Here is a 12,639-nt window from a genome sequence, read left to right on the forward strand (position 1 = left end):
TTTTCCTCTTCTTTTTTTGGTGGTGGGGGTGGTTATGTTTAAATGAAGTTGCTTTTACAACACCAAAGACTTAATCATCCATTTCCTACATAAAAGGTAGCTACTTTTTTGCATGGACCTCAAGCATATTGTAGTATAGAGGTGGAATTTAAGGAAAGGTATTAAGCAGGCTGTGTTGTAGCTTATGGGCAAGTAATAAATTGTATCATTTATCTTGAATGAAAAAAAATTTTTTATGTGACCAAAAGAATGTAGTCCATAAGGAGTACAGAAGATAGGACAAGTTATTGGTAGCTTAAGGAGGAGGAACATCAGCATAGACACTGTACTTCTCTAATGAGAGACTGTGTACAGGTTCTGAAATCTTAGGATTTCTAAATCACAGGACTCAAGACTCTTCTTCAGGTATTCTTCAAAGAAGAATGGTGAGGATGTCACTGTTGGTTTGCAACTAGGGCTGCTGTTCTTTTTTCCAAAGTTTGTGGCTCATTCTTTGGATGTGCATTAATGTAAAATATTTGTGTAGAGAAATATGAACCAAAAGCTGAAGTTGGATGATTCATGCTTTAATTTTTCATATAGAGAGGTTATGTGACTTCTGTGGGAATTAGCCTGTTTCCCTCTGTGGATGACGTTTACTTTGAGTAATTTAGGCCTATTTGTATGTCTTCTGGGGAAAACGTCGGCCACTCAGTTTCCTAGTGAGAGCTGGATTTTGGTATTCTGTCATGTGAACTGATTTTAGACCATCGGTTGTCACTTAGGAATAGAAGTCAAGGTGTAGTTGTTGACTATACTTCCCATTCCAGGTGTACTGGGCAGTACACTTGATAGATCTATAAGTGCCTTGAATAAACAGGAGCACTTTCCTTCCCGGCCTGCTTTCTCTAGTTTTTCAGGTATTCCAGGAGTTGCACAATCATCTTTTTTGCCAACATTTGTTTCTCATTTTGTTGACCATATTTTTCATTTCTCCTGATTTTTCGCAAAAGTAGATTTCTTCATCATGTTCTTTGCATCTTCTCTCCCTTCCTCAAAAAAAAAAAAAAAAAAAAAGGAAGGAAGGAAGAAAAAGAAAAGAAACAATCCCAAAAGCTATCTCTATCTATCTCATCAAAGTCCTTTCTGTTGTTTTTATCTTCATTTGCTAGTAGAAAGGCAGGAGAACTTGCCTCTTTGCTGGAATGTGGCTGGCAGGAGGATGAGGTGGCTAAGGAGGACGAGCTAGGCTGGAGGACCTCTCAGCTGTCAAAAACCAGAGGGCAAACAGTTGGCCCCAAATGAGTGAACAGAGCTAGAGTGGATTAAGTAAGTAAGTATGGACAGAGATTCAGTTGGGGGAAATCAACTAAGTTGGAAAGGTCATTCCATACTTGTAGGTTTTAGAGTGCAGGAGATCAGAATTTCAAAAGTAGTGATGTCAGTTCTCTCCCTCAAATCTTCCCATGACTCATTCTTTCACACCATTTGGATTTCAGCTGGGAGACCTCCTCATCTCCCACACTCTGAATCCTCTTACCTTGCTTTATTTTTTTCTGACAGTCACGACTCACTACCAGAAATTGTTTAATTAATTAATTGATTTGCTAACTTATTCAGTGTCTCACTATATAGACGATACATGAATGTAGTGCCTTTGTTTTTTTCACTGCTGTTGCCACAACATGTAATATTGTGCCTGCTGAGAGTCGACACTGCGAGAATGTTTGTTGCATGTGTGAATGAATGAGTGAATGAGGGAGTGAATCAAATGCAATCCTGTCTGTCTTCTTATAAAGGAAGTTGTCTAGTCTGTGATAACCTGTACCACATATTATCTCGAGTAGTGTACACTAATTGTTATTTCTTTTATTTTTTTACAGTGTTATATTAGTTTCAGATGTACAGTATAATGATTTAACAATTCCACACATCATGTGATGCTTATCACAATAAGTGTTCTCCTTAATTCCCATACTATTTAACCCAATCTCTCACCCACCTACCCTCTGGTAACCATAAGTTTGTTCTCTATAGTTAAGAGTCTGTTTCTTGCTTTGTCTGTCTCTCCCTTTTCCCTTTCCTTATTTGTTTTGTTTCTTAAATTTCAAGTGAGTGAATTCATATGGTATATGTCTTTGTCTGACTTAGTTTGCTTAGCATTATACTCTCCAGCTCCATCCATGTCATTGCAAATGGCAAAATTTCATTCTTGTTAATGACTGAATAATATTCCATTGTACACACACACACACACACACACACACACATGTACGTACGTACATACATACACACTTGCTGCTTCCATATCTTGGCTGTTGTAAATAATTCTGCTATAAACATTGGGGTGCATGTATCCCTTTCAATTAGTGGTTTGCAATTGCTGGATAGTATGGTAGTTCTATTTCTAACTTTTTGAGGAAACTCCATACTGTGTTCCAGAGTGGCTGCGCCAGTTTGCATCTCTACCAGTTATGCACAAGGATATCTTTTTCTCCAGATCCTCACCAGCACCTACTGTTTCTTGTGTTGTTGATTGTAGCCTTATTGACAGGTATGGGGTCATATCTCATTGCGGTTTTGATTTACATTTCCTTGATGGTAAGTGATGTTGAGCATCTTTTCATGTGTTGGCCATCTTATGTTTTCTTTCGAGAAATGTCTGTTTATGTCTTCTGCCTGTTTTTTAATTGGATTATTTGGCTTTGGGGTTGTATAAGTTCTTTATATATTTTGGATACTAACCCTTTATCAGATATATCATTTGCAAATATCTTCTCTCATTCAATAGGTTGCCCTTTAGTTTTGTTGATTGTTTCCTTCTCTGTGTATAAGTTTTTTTTTTTTATTTTGACGTAGTCCCGACTGTTTATTTTTGCTTTTATTTCCTTTTCCTCAGGAGACATATCTAGAAGGAAGTTGCTATAGCTTATGTCAAAGAGATTACTGCCTGTGTTCTCCTCTAGGGTTCTTACGGGTTCAGGTCTCACAATTAGGTCTTTAATACATTTTGAATTTATTTTTGTATATGGTATAAGAAAGTGGTCCAATTTTATTCTTTTACATGTTGCTGTCCAGTTTTCCCAACACCATTTGTTGAAGAGGCTATTGTTTTCCCACTGGATATTCTTTCCTGCTTTGTCAAAGATAAATTGACCATGTAGTTGTGGGTGGGTTTATTTTTAGGTTTTCTAATATGATCCATTGAAATATGTGTCTATTTTTGTGCCAGTACCATACTGTTTGATTACTATAGCTTTGTAGTATATTTTGAAGTCTGGAATTATGATGCCTTCAGCTTTTCTTTTATTTTTCTAGAATGCTTTGGATCTTCAGGGTCTTTTGTAGTTCCATACAAGTTTTATGATTGTTTATTCTAGCTCTGTGAAAAATGCCATTGGTATTTTGATAGAGATTTCATTAAATGTGTAAATTTCTTTGGGTCGCTAAGTATTTTTAATAGGCTTAATGGACAAAAGCTTTTTGTATTCAATGAAACTATTCTATTCTTTTGGTCATATTGGTAGAAACATGAGAATGGATGATATAAATTCTGAAGTCTTTCATGCTGAGGAAGCCCCCTAGAGTTATTTGGGGATGATTAAATAGTTACACCAAAGATGTTTCATCTGAATTGACTGGAAACAGCTTTACATGAGTAGGTCCGTAATGTCTTGGTGGGTAACCTGCAGATATAAAAGTACATGAAAATTTCTTGAGCTAGCTAAAAATTGGAAGAAATAGTTTTCTCTGGGAGGAATTATGGGTAGTTTCTTGTGCATCACCATAGATACCTTCTAGTGAAACCTCAGCTGGAATAGTATGATGGAAAGAAGCTTAAGGAAAAAACACTTGAAGTAAAATCGGAAGATTGATGTCTTAATTCCAGTTTTTTCTTTAGCAGCTTTGTCGCCTTTGGCAAATTAACCACCTGTGCCTCAGTTTCTTCATTTGTACGATGTGAAAGAAATTGTGATTGTGAGCATGAAATGAGTTAATTATTGCAAAATTCTTAGGAAATATTCAATAAATACATACTATCATTATTTATCAGTTGTGAGAACTTGGGTAATTATTTTCCTTCTCTGAGCCCACACCACAATTCAATCAGTGAAAAAGAATTACTCTTAATTTTGGTTTATTTCCTTTCAGATATTTCTCTGGACATATACATGTATTCCATTTTTTACACACTTGAAGTTTTTTTACTACTGTTGGAGGAGGTAATCCAGAGGACATGACCACTGATTGACCTGGAGCTGGACTCAGACAATCACTCCTTCCCCTTTTCCTGGGAATGTGTGTTCTACTTGTCTTTCTCATGCCAGAAGCTGCCCCCAGGACATGGCCTTGAGAGAGCAATATGTTGTTGAGTCATCTGGACAATATATGTGACTAAACTCTATTAAGGCCCCTATATAAACTTTTAAGATTCTGACAGACAGGTGCAGAGATCTGTTTGTCTTGCAGCTGCCTAAGGGAAGCTTCCTAGGTAAGTTCCCTTGTTTATTAACCTGCTACCTGTCAATTTGGAGTTGTCTGCCTCTTTCTTGGGTCTCTCCGTCTTCCATGGATGGGCCAATTTGAGAACCAACAACCACAGATATAGATTTTTAACTTTACTGCTTTTAGAAGTATTATGTCATTATCACATCTCAATGTTAAGTATTCTTTGAACAAAATCATTTTTAATGCCTACATAATATTTCACCACACAAACATACCGTAATTTATTTAGGCAGTTCCCTACTTTGGGGAATTTAAGTTTTCAGTACTTTACTTTTTTAGTAATGCTTCAATGTACAGTCTATGCATAAATCCGCCATTTTTAATTATTTCCTTAGAGTAAATTGTGGAATTAGTAGAGCAAAGGAGATAAACATTTTAAATTCAATCAAAAGATTTTCTCCATAATGTCTTAAGCTGAAAATAAAGGATAATATTATCTGTCCTGTTGATTTAACTAATGTTGCCAGATGGTTTAAACTAATGTATGTAAAAGTGCTTTGTAAAATATATGGTGTTATGCAAATACCGAGCATGTTTTTTTATTGTAATGTATACAGGTGTTGCTCTCAGAAGTACTGTAAAACACTTTTTCGGAGGCTAGGCATAGTTGGATTATGTGGAGAAAAGGTAAATTTTCATTTAGGTGTGTAACTGTGAAATAGTCAGGAAAGTGTGGATATTTTGTTCAAAGTGTTAAAATGTTGATTGTATATTATGTGATGATGTTTAAAAGTGCACACCTTGTCCAGAATTCTTTCTCCCATTTATTATTTTTAGTGCATCTATACTGGATTGTAGTCTCCCTGAAGGTCTTAACGAGTGAATTTCTGCCTATTTGGCAGGCATTTGGAAAGCTCTGGAATGAAGGGGTGTGGAATTGCCAAAATGAGCTAATTATAATCTGTGCTCTGTAAGTAATGCAGGGACATGTTCTTTCATTCTTTTCAGTATTGATGGGGGAATCACTCTTGGGAATAGGAGAAATGGATGAACCTCTTTAGGTGGTTCTCTTGGTGGTGTCATAGACATTTCTAATTCCTGTTTATGCCCCTGGCTATACATAGCAACACATTCCTGAAGTTTTCACTACCAGGTGACTAAGCAAAGTGACCGCAAAATTCTTGCAGTGTCTCATGACAGTACCTAAGAGTCATCCTTAGTTAGTTTCCTGTACTCATATTATACATCTCCAACTCTTACCAGCTCTACTTCATTTCTCAACTGGGCATTGCTGGAGCCTTGTCTTTTCTTCCTGCTTCCATACTCACTCCCTTACAATCCATTCTCTATGCAATTGTTGCTGTGAATGATCTTTTCAAAACATAAAGCAGATCACATCATCCACATGCTTCAGACCCTCAGTGAGTTTCCAGTACTCTTCAAATGAAACCAAACCTTATAAAATGTCCTACAAAATCCTGGTTGCTCTTTTTTCAGTCCCCCTCTGTAATATCACTTTATACCTCTTTTTGCCTTTCTCACTGCACCCCAGCCACACTAGACTCTCTTCTGGTCATCTGACCCACCAGGTCTTTTTGTGCCACAAGACTTTCCTGTATGCTATTCCCTCAGCCTGCAACACTCTTCCAGCTCTTGGTATGTTTACACATTTCACTTCAGTTTGAATGGCACCTACTCAGAGAGTTTTCTCTGACCATCCAGGTGTAAATTTGTTTCTCCTAGTGACTATCTTATAACTTATAACACTTATAACTTATAGCACTTATCATGAAGTACAATTTTACTTAAAACTTTGTTTACTTGCTTAATTCCTTTCTCCTCTACTGGAGTATATAGATGCACGAGGGTAAGTCTGCCATATTCAGGGTGCTGACTCTTAATGCTTAGCAAAGTACATGGCATGTAGTAAGTGCTCAGTGATTGAATGAATTACATTCAAATGTGTTTTATTCAACCAGTTAAATTTGATGAATGAGCAGACAAAAGCAATAATTGATAATCAGCTAGACTTGGTGAGAAAGCAGTGTGGAGACGTGGAAAGGTTTGTGGATTGACTTGAGGTCTTTTTTACAGTCTTGGCTCTGTCACTAATAAACATTGTGACTTCTATAAGCTCTACCTTCTACATCTAGAAAATGGTTTCTAAGGTGTCTTCAAGCTCTGATATTTATAAGTTTTTTAGATACCTTAGGGAAGAGCTGTTTGATTTAGTGACCTTAGGGGAGAGTCTCAAAGCTCTTAAGCTTTGCAAAGAGGATACCTTTAGAATTTTATGGTGGCCAGTCTGTGACCTTTAGAGGAGGCATCTTCTCCAAAAATCAAGAGGTATAATATAAAGGCTGGGACTGGGGATTTCTAAATATTATTTCCAACTTCAATCCTTTAGTTCTTGTGAGGGAGAAATGTTACCACGAATTATTTAAGGATTTTAAGGAAGCAGGAATGAAAGGATTGCCTAGAAGTTTGGTTATCTTTTTGGTTGGCTTTCTTAGTGTGTGTCTAAAGGGTTTTGAGTAGATTTCTCAAGAGAACTGTTCTTTGAAAGCGTTTAGAACCATTTTTGTGTGTGTAGTGTGGAATTTAGGTATGAGGAAGAGAGATATCCTCTTCTGCCATTCCTGACAGAGATACATCTTACATGATGAATTTCAGGAAAAATGTTGAAATATTTATCATAGTATTCTGGGAATATATCTAAAAGCTGTATCAGAGTAAGATTTTAGGAATACTTGAAATTTCTTGCTTTGCCAGTATTGCTCTCTCATTAGAAATGTAGATATTTTTTCTCTACTATTCTTGTTTAGATTTAATGAATTCTATGAAGACAGCCCAAACTGATGGCAAATGATTTCATACAGCTCCTATGGTAGTATTACCTAACTAGACATTTTATGATGACTTTATAATGATTGGGGAAGGATTTTTACATTATATATAAAATGAGGTCCCAAATATTTAATTGTCCATTCTTTGCTAGATCTTTCACAATCCCAAGTCTATTAATGTTTCCTTTGGGCTGATAAATTCTTAGATTACTAATATTAGCTTTAATGCTAATTATAATGTTAATTAGAGAATCTTAAAGTCACAAAGCAGGCTTTAGTCTACATAATAGATCTCAACATAAAAAAAAACCTCAACATAATTACTGACTTAATTTGGTTGTTTCTCTGTGAAAGAAGAAATTGAGGCAAAGAGAAAGGATATGAGTTTGTCCATGCCCTGGAGAATGTCCATAATAGAGTGGGAGACAAGAAGTTAGAGCCAACAGGCCCTGAGGGGTCTGAGTTGCTCTTCTTAGACTTCAGATATTTTGCACTCATACAGTGAGGAATTAATTGTTTCACTAGGGAAGGCTATTGATTTAGATTTGTGATCAGGACCAGGAGATGGAGCAGGAAATGGAATGGGCAATGGTGTGCTTCTTCAAACAGCCATGATTAATCTTGGAGACATAGAGGTCCAGAGGGAATTGTTAAAGAAGAAGTAGAGAAAGATGAAATAAGGCTTGAGGGGTGCACAAGAGTCCTTGTTAATAACAGCTTTGGGATTTCTGGGTTTTGGTGAAAAAGGCTGTACATGCACGCACCTGCTCAAATGAACATACTCCCTTCTAACCCCTTCAGGGGTTTCTTTTCCTGTTCTTTACTCATTTCAGTATGTTTTCCCTGCTCAGCTAGTTGATGTGTACTCACAGGGTCTATACTTGTCATAATGTAGATACTAAATACATGTACTGTAGAAAGGACAGAATTCCCTGAACAGGCCCAAGACTAAAGTAGTTTCTACTGGGCCTTTTGGCAATAACACAGTTAGATTAAATACCTTGACCTGTTTAAGAAAAAACTACCTCAGAACCATTAGGATGGCTATTATTAAAAACAAAAAACGACAGAAAATAACAAGTATTGGCAAGGATGTGGAGAAATTGAAACCATTTTGTATTGCCATGGGAATGTAAAATGGTGCAAAAAAAAAAAAAAAAAAAAGAAAGTATGTGGTGATTCCTCAACAAATTAAAAATGGCCTTGCATATGACCTAGCAATTCCATTTCTGGGTATATATACTCCAGAAAATTGAAAAGAGGAAATTTAACCAAGGGGATAAAAAAATCTGTACACTGAAAGCTATAACAATTGTTTTCAACAAAACATGCCTCTCATCAACAAAACATTGATGAGAGGCATGAAAAATACATAAATAATTAGAAAGACATTCTGTGTTCATGAATGGGAAGAATTAATATTAAAATATTGTTACAGTACTACCCCAAATGATCCACAGATTCAATGCAATGGTATATATATTTTTTATAGAAATAGAAAAATCCCACATTTGTATGGAACCACAAAATACCAATGAGTAGCCAGATCAATCTTGAGAAAGAACAAATCTGGAGGCATCAAACTTTCTGATTTCAAAGTATATTACAAAGCTACAGTAAACAAAAACAGTATAATATTACATAAAAACAGACACATAAATCAATAGACCAGAATAGAGAGCCCAGAAATAAACTCATGCATATATGGTCAATTAATTTAAGAGAAAAGAACCAAGAATATACAGTGGGGAAAAGATTGTCTCTCCAGTAAATTGTGTTGGGAAAACTGGACAGCTACATACAAAAGAATGACAGTATCTTATACTATACACAAAAATTAATTGAAATGGATTAAAAACTTAAATGTAGGGGCACCTCGGTGGCTCAGTTGGTTAAGTGTCTGACCACAGCTCAGGTCATGATCTCATGGTTTGTGAGTTTGAGCCCTGCATTGAGCTCTGTGCTGGCAGCTCGGACCCTGGAACCTGCTTTGGATTCTGTGTTTCCCTTTCTCTCTGCTCCTCACCTGCTCGTGCTCTATTTCTTCCTGAAAAATAAACATTAAAAACAATAGGAAAAAACTTGAATGTAAGACCTGAAAAGGCATGAAACTTCTAGATATCTGTCTTGGCAATGAGTTTTTGGATTTCAAAGCAAAAGTAAAGGCAACAAAAGCAAAAATAAACATGTGAAACTATATCAAAAATTTCTGCACAGAAAAGGAAACCATCAACAAACTTAAATGGCAAATTGTGGAATGGGAATATTCAAGGAACTCATATAAATCAATAGCAAAAAAACCCTCTCAGAAAACCCAAAAAACCCCAACCCCCAATTAAAAAAATGGACAAATACCTAACTAGAATTTTTTCCAAAGAAGACACAGATGGCCAACAGGTATATGAAAAGGTGCTCAACATCACTAATAATGAGGGAAATGCAAACCACAAACAATGAGATATCACCTTATACCTGTTAGAATGTCTATTATCAACAAGACACAAAATAAATACTGGCAAGGATGTGGAGAAAAGGAAACTCTTATGTATTGTTGCTAGGAATGTAAATTGATATAGGCATTATGGAAAAGAGTGTGGAGGCTCCTCAGAAAATTAAAAGTAGAACTACCATATGATCCAAACATCCCACTCTGGGTATATATACAAAAGAAACAAAAGCATCTTAAAAATTGTTTTTTAAAAATTTAAATCCCAACAAGTACTCATCTGAACAAGTGTCCTCCTTATTGCCCTTCACCTCTTTGGCCCTTCCCCCCACCCAAGACCCCACCGATAACCCTCAGTTTGCTTTTTGTATTTAAGGGTCTCTTATGGTATGTTTCCCTCTCTATTTTAATATTATTTTTGCTTCCCTTCACTTATGTTCATCTGTTTTGTATCTTAAATTCCACATATAAATGAAATCATATATTTGTCTTTATTTACCTGACTTAATTTGCTTAGCATAATACACTCTTGTTCTATCCATATTGTTGCAAATGTCAGAATTTCATTATTTTTGATTGCTGAGTAATATTTCATTATATATGTATCTTCTTTATCCATTCATCCGTCAATGTACACTCTTTCCATACTTGGCTATTGTCAATAGTGCTGGCATAAACATTGGAGTTCATGTGCGCCTTCTGATCAGTACTGTATCCTTTGGATAAATACCTAGTAGTGCAATTGCTGGGTCCTAGGGTAGTTCTATTTTTACTTTTTTGAGGAACCTCCATACTGTTTTTCAGAGTGGCTGCACAAGTTTGCATTCCCACCAGCAGTGCAAAAGGGTTCCTCTTACTCTGCATCCTTGCCACCATCTTATGTTGCCTCAGTTGTTAATTTTAGCCATTCTGATAGGTGTAAGGTGGTATCCCATTGTGGTTTTGATTTATATTTCCCCGATGATAAGTGATGTTGAGCATTTTTTCATGTGTCTGTTAGCCATCTGGATGTGTTTGGAGAAGTGTCTATTCATGTCTTCTGCCCATTTCTTCACTGAATTATTTGTTTTTTGGGTGTTGAGTGTGATAAGTTTTTTATAGATTTTGGATCTGATATGTCATTTGCAAATATCTTCTACCATTCTGTTGGTTGCCTTTTAGTTTTGCTGATTGTTTCCTTTGCTGTGCAGAAGCTTTTTCTCTTGATGAGGTCCCAATAGTTCATTTTTGCTTTTGTTTCCCTTGCCTCTGGAGATGTGTCAAGTAAGAAGTTGCTGCAGCTGAGGTCAAAGAGGTTGTTGCATGTTTTCTTCTCTAGGATTTTGATGGTTTACTGTCTTACATTTAGGTTTTCTATCCATTTGAGATTATTTTTGTGTATCATGTAGGAAAGGGGTTCAGGTTCATTCTTTTGCATGTCACTGTCCAGTTTTCCCAACACCATTGGCTGGAGAGACTGCCTTTTTTTCATTGGATATTCTTTCCTGCTTTGTCAAAGTTTGGTTGGCCATACATTTGTGGGTCCATTTCTGGGTTCTCTATTCTGTTCCATTGATCTGAGTGTCTGTTCTTGTGCCAGTACCATACTGTCTTGATGATGACAGCTTTGTAATACAGTTTGAAGTCTGGAATTGTGATGCATCCAGCTTTGGTTTTCTTTTTCAGGATTGCTTTGGCTATTTGTGTTATTTTTGTGGTTCCAAACAAATTTTAGGATTTATTCCTGTTTCAGTTTGGATAGTTTATATTTTTTTAGGAATGTGTCCATTTCTTCCAGATTGCCCAATTTGTTGGGATATAATTGCTCATAATATTCTCTTATTGTTTGTATTTCTATGGTGTTGGTTGGGAACTCTCATCTTTCATTTATGCTTTTATTTATTTGGGTCTTTCCCTTTTTCTTTTTGATCAATCTGCTTAGGGGTTTATCAATTTTGTTAGTTCTTTCAAAGAACCAGCTCCTGGTTTCCTTGATCTGTTCTACTGTTTTGTTTTTATTTTCATTTTGATATCATTGACTCCTGCCTAATCTTTATAATTTCCTTTCTTTTGGTGGCTTTGAGATTTATTTGCTTTTTTTCCCTCAGCTTTTTTAGGTGTAAGTTTAGGTTGTGTATTTGAGACTTTCTTCCTTCTTTAGGAAAACCTGGATTGCTGTATACTTCCCTCATATGACCACATTTGCTACAGCCCAGAGTTCTTGGGGTATCATGTTTTCATTTTCATTGGCTTCCATGTCCTTTTTAATTTCCTCTTTAATGTTTTAGGTTAACCCATTCTTTAGTAGGATGTACTTTAATCTCCAAATATGCATGGTCTTTCCAAATTTTTTCTTGTGATTGATTTTGAGTTTTATAGTGTTGTGGTCTGAAAATATGCAAGGTATGATCTTCATCTTTTTGTACTTATTGATGGCTGATTTGTGACGTAGTATGTGATCTATGCTGAAGAAAGTTCTAGGTTTACTCAAGAAGAATGTGTGTTCTGCTGCTTTAGGATGAAATGTTCTGACTATATCTGTTAAGTCCATCAGATACCGTGTGTCATTCAAAGCCAATGTTTTTTTAATTGATTTTCTGCTTCAATGATTTGTCCATTGCTGCAAGTGTGGTTTGAAGTCCCCTACTATTACGGTATTATTATCAATGAGTTTCTTTATGTTTATGATTAATTGATTTATATATTTGTATACTTCATGTTGGGGGCATAAATATTTTACAATATTAGTTTTTTTGTGGATAGACCCCTTAATTACAATATAATGTCATTTTCCATCTCTTGTTACAATCTTTATTTTAAAATATAGTTTGTTTGATATAAGTATGGCTACTCCAGCTTTTTTAATGACCATTAGCATGATAGATGGTTCTCTGTCTCCTTACTTTCAGTCTGCAAGTATCTTTAGGTCTAAAATGAATC

The 12,639-nt window shown here is 35.9% G+C and overlaps 1 pseudogene; it reads left to right on the forward strand.

Moving 5' to 3' along the window:
- The window catches only part of LOC115301643, a 25,692-nt pseudogene extending 19,189 nt beyond the window's left edge, over positions 1 to 6,503 (forward strand).
- The last annotated feature ends 6,136 nt before the right edge of the window (positions 6,504 to 12,639 follow it).

The sequence above is a fragment of the Suricata suricatta genome, chromosome 1 (genome assembly GCF_006229205.1).
Source record: "Suricata suricatta isolate VVHF042 chromosome 1, meerkat_22Aug2017_6uvM2_HiC, whole genome shotgun sequence".
Classification (NCBI taxonomy): domain Eukaryota; kingdom Metazoa; phylum Chordata; class Mammalia; order Carnivora; family Herpestidae; genus Suricata; species Suricata suricatta.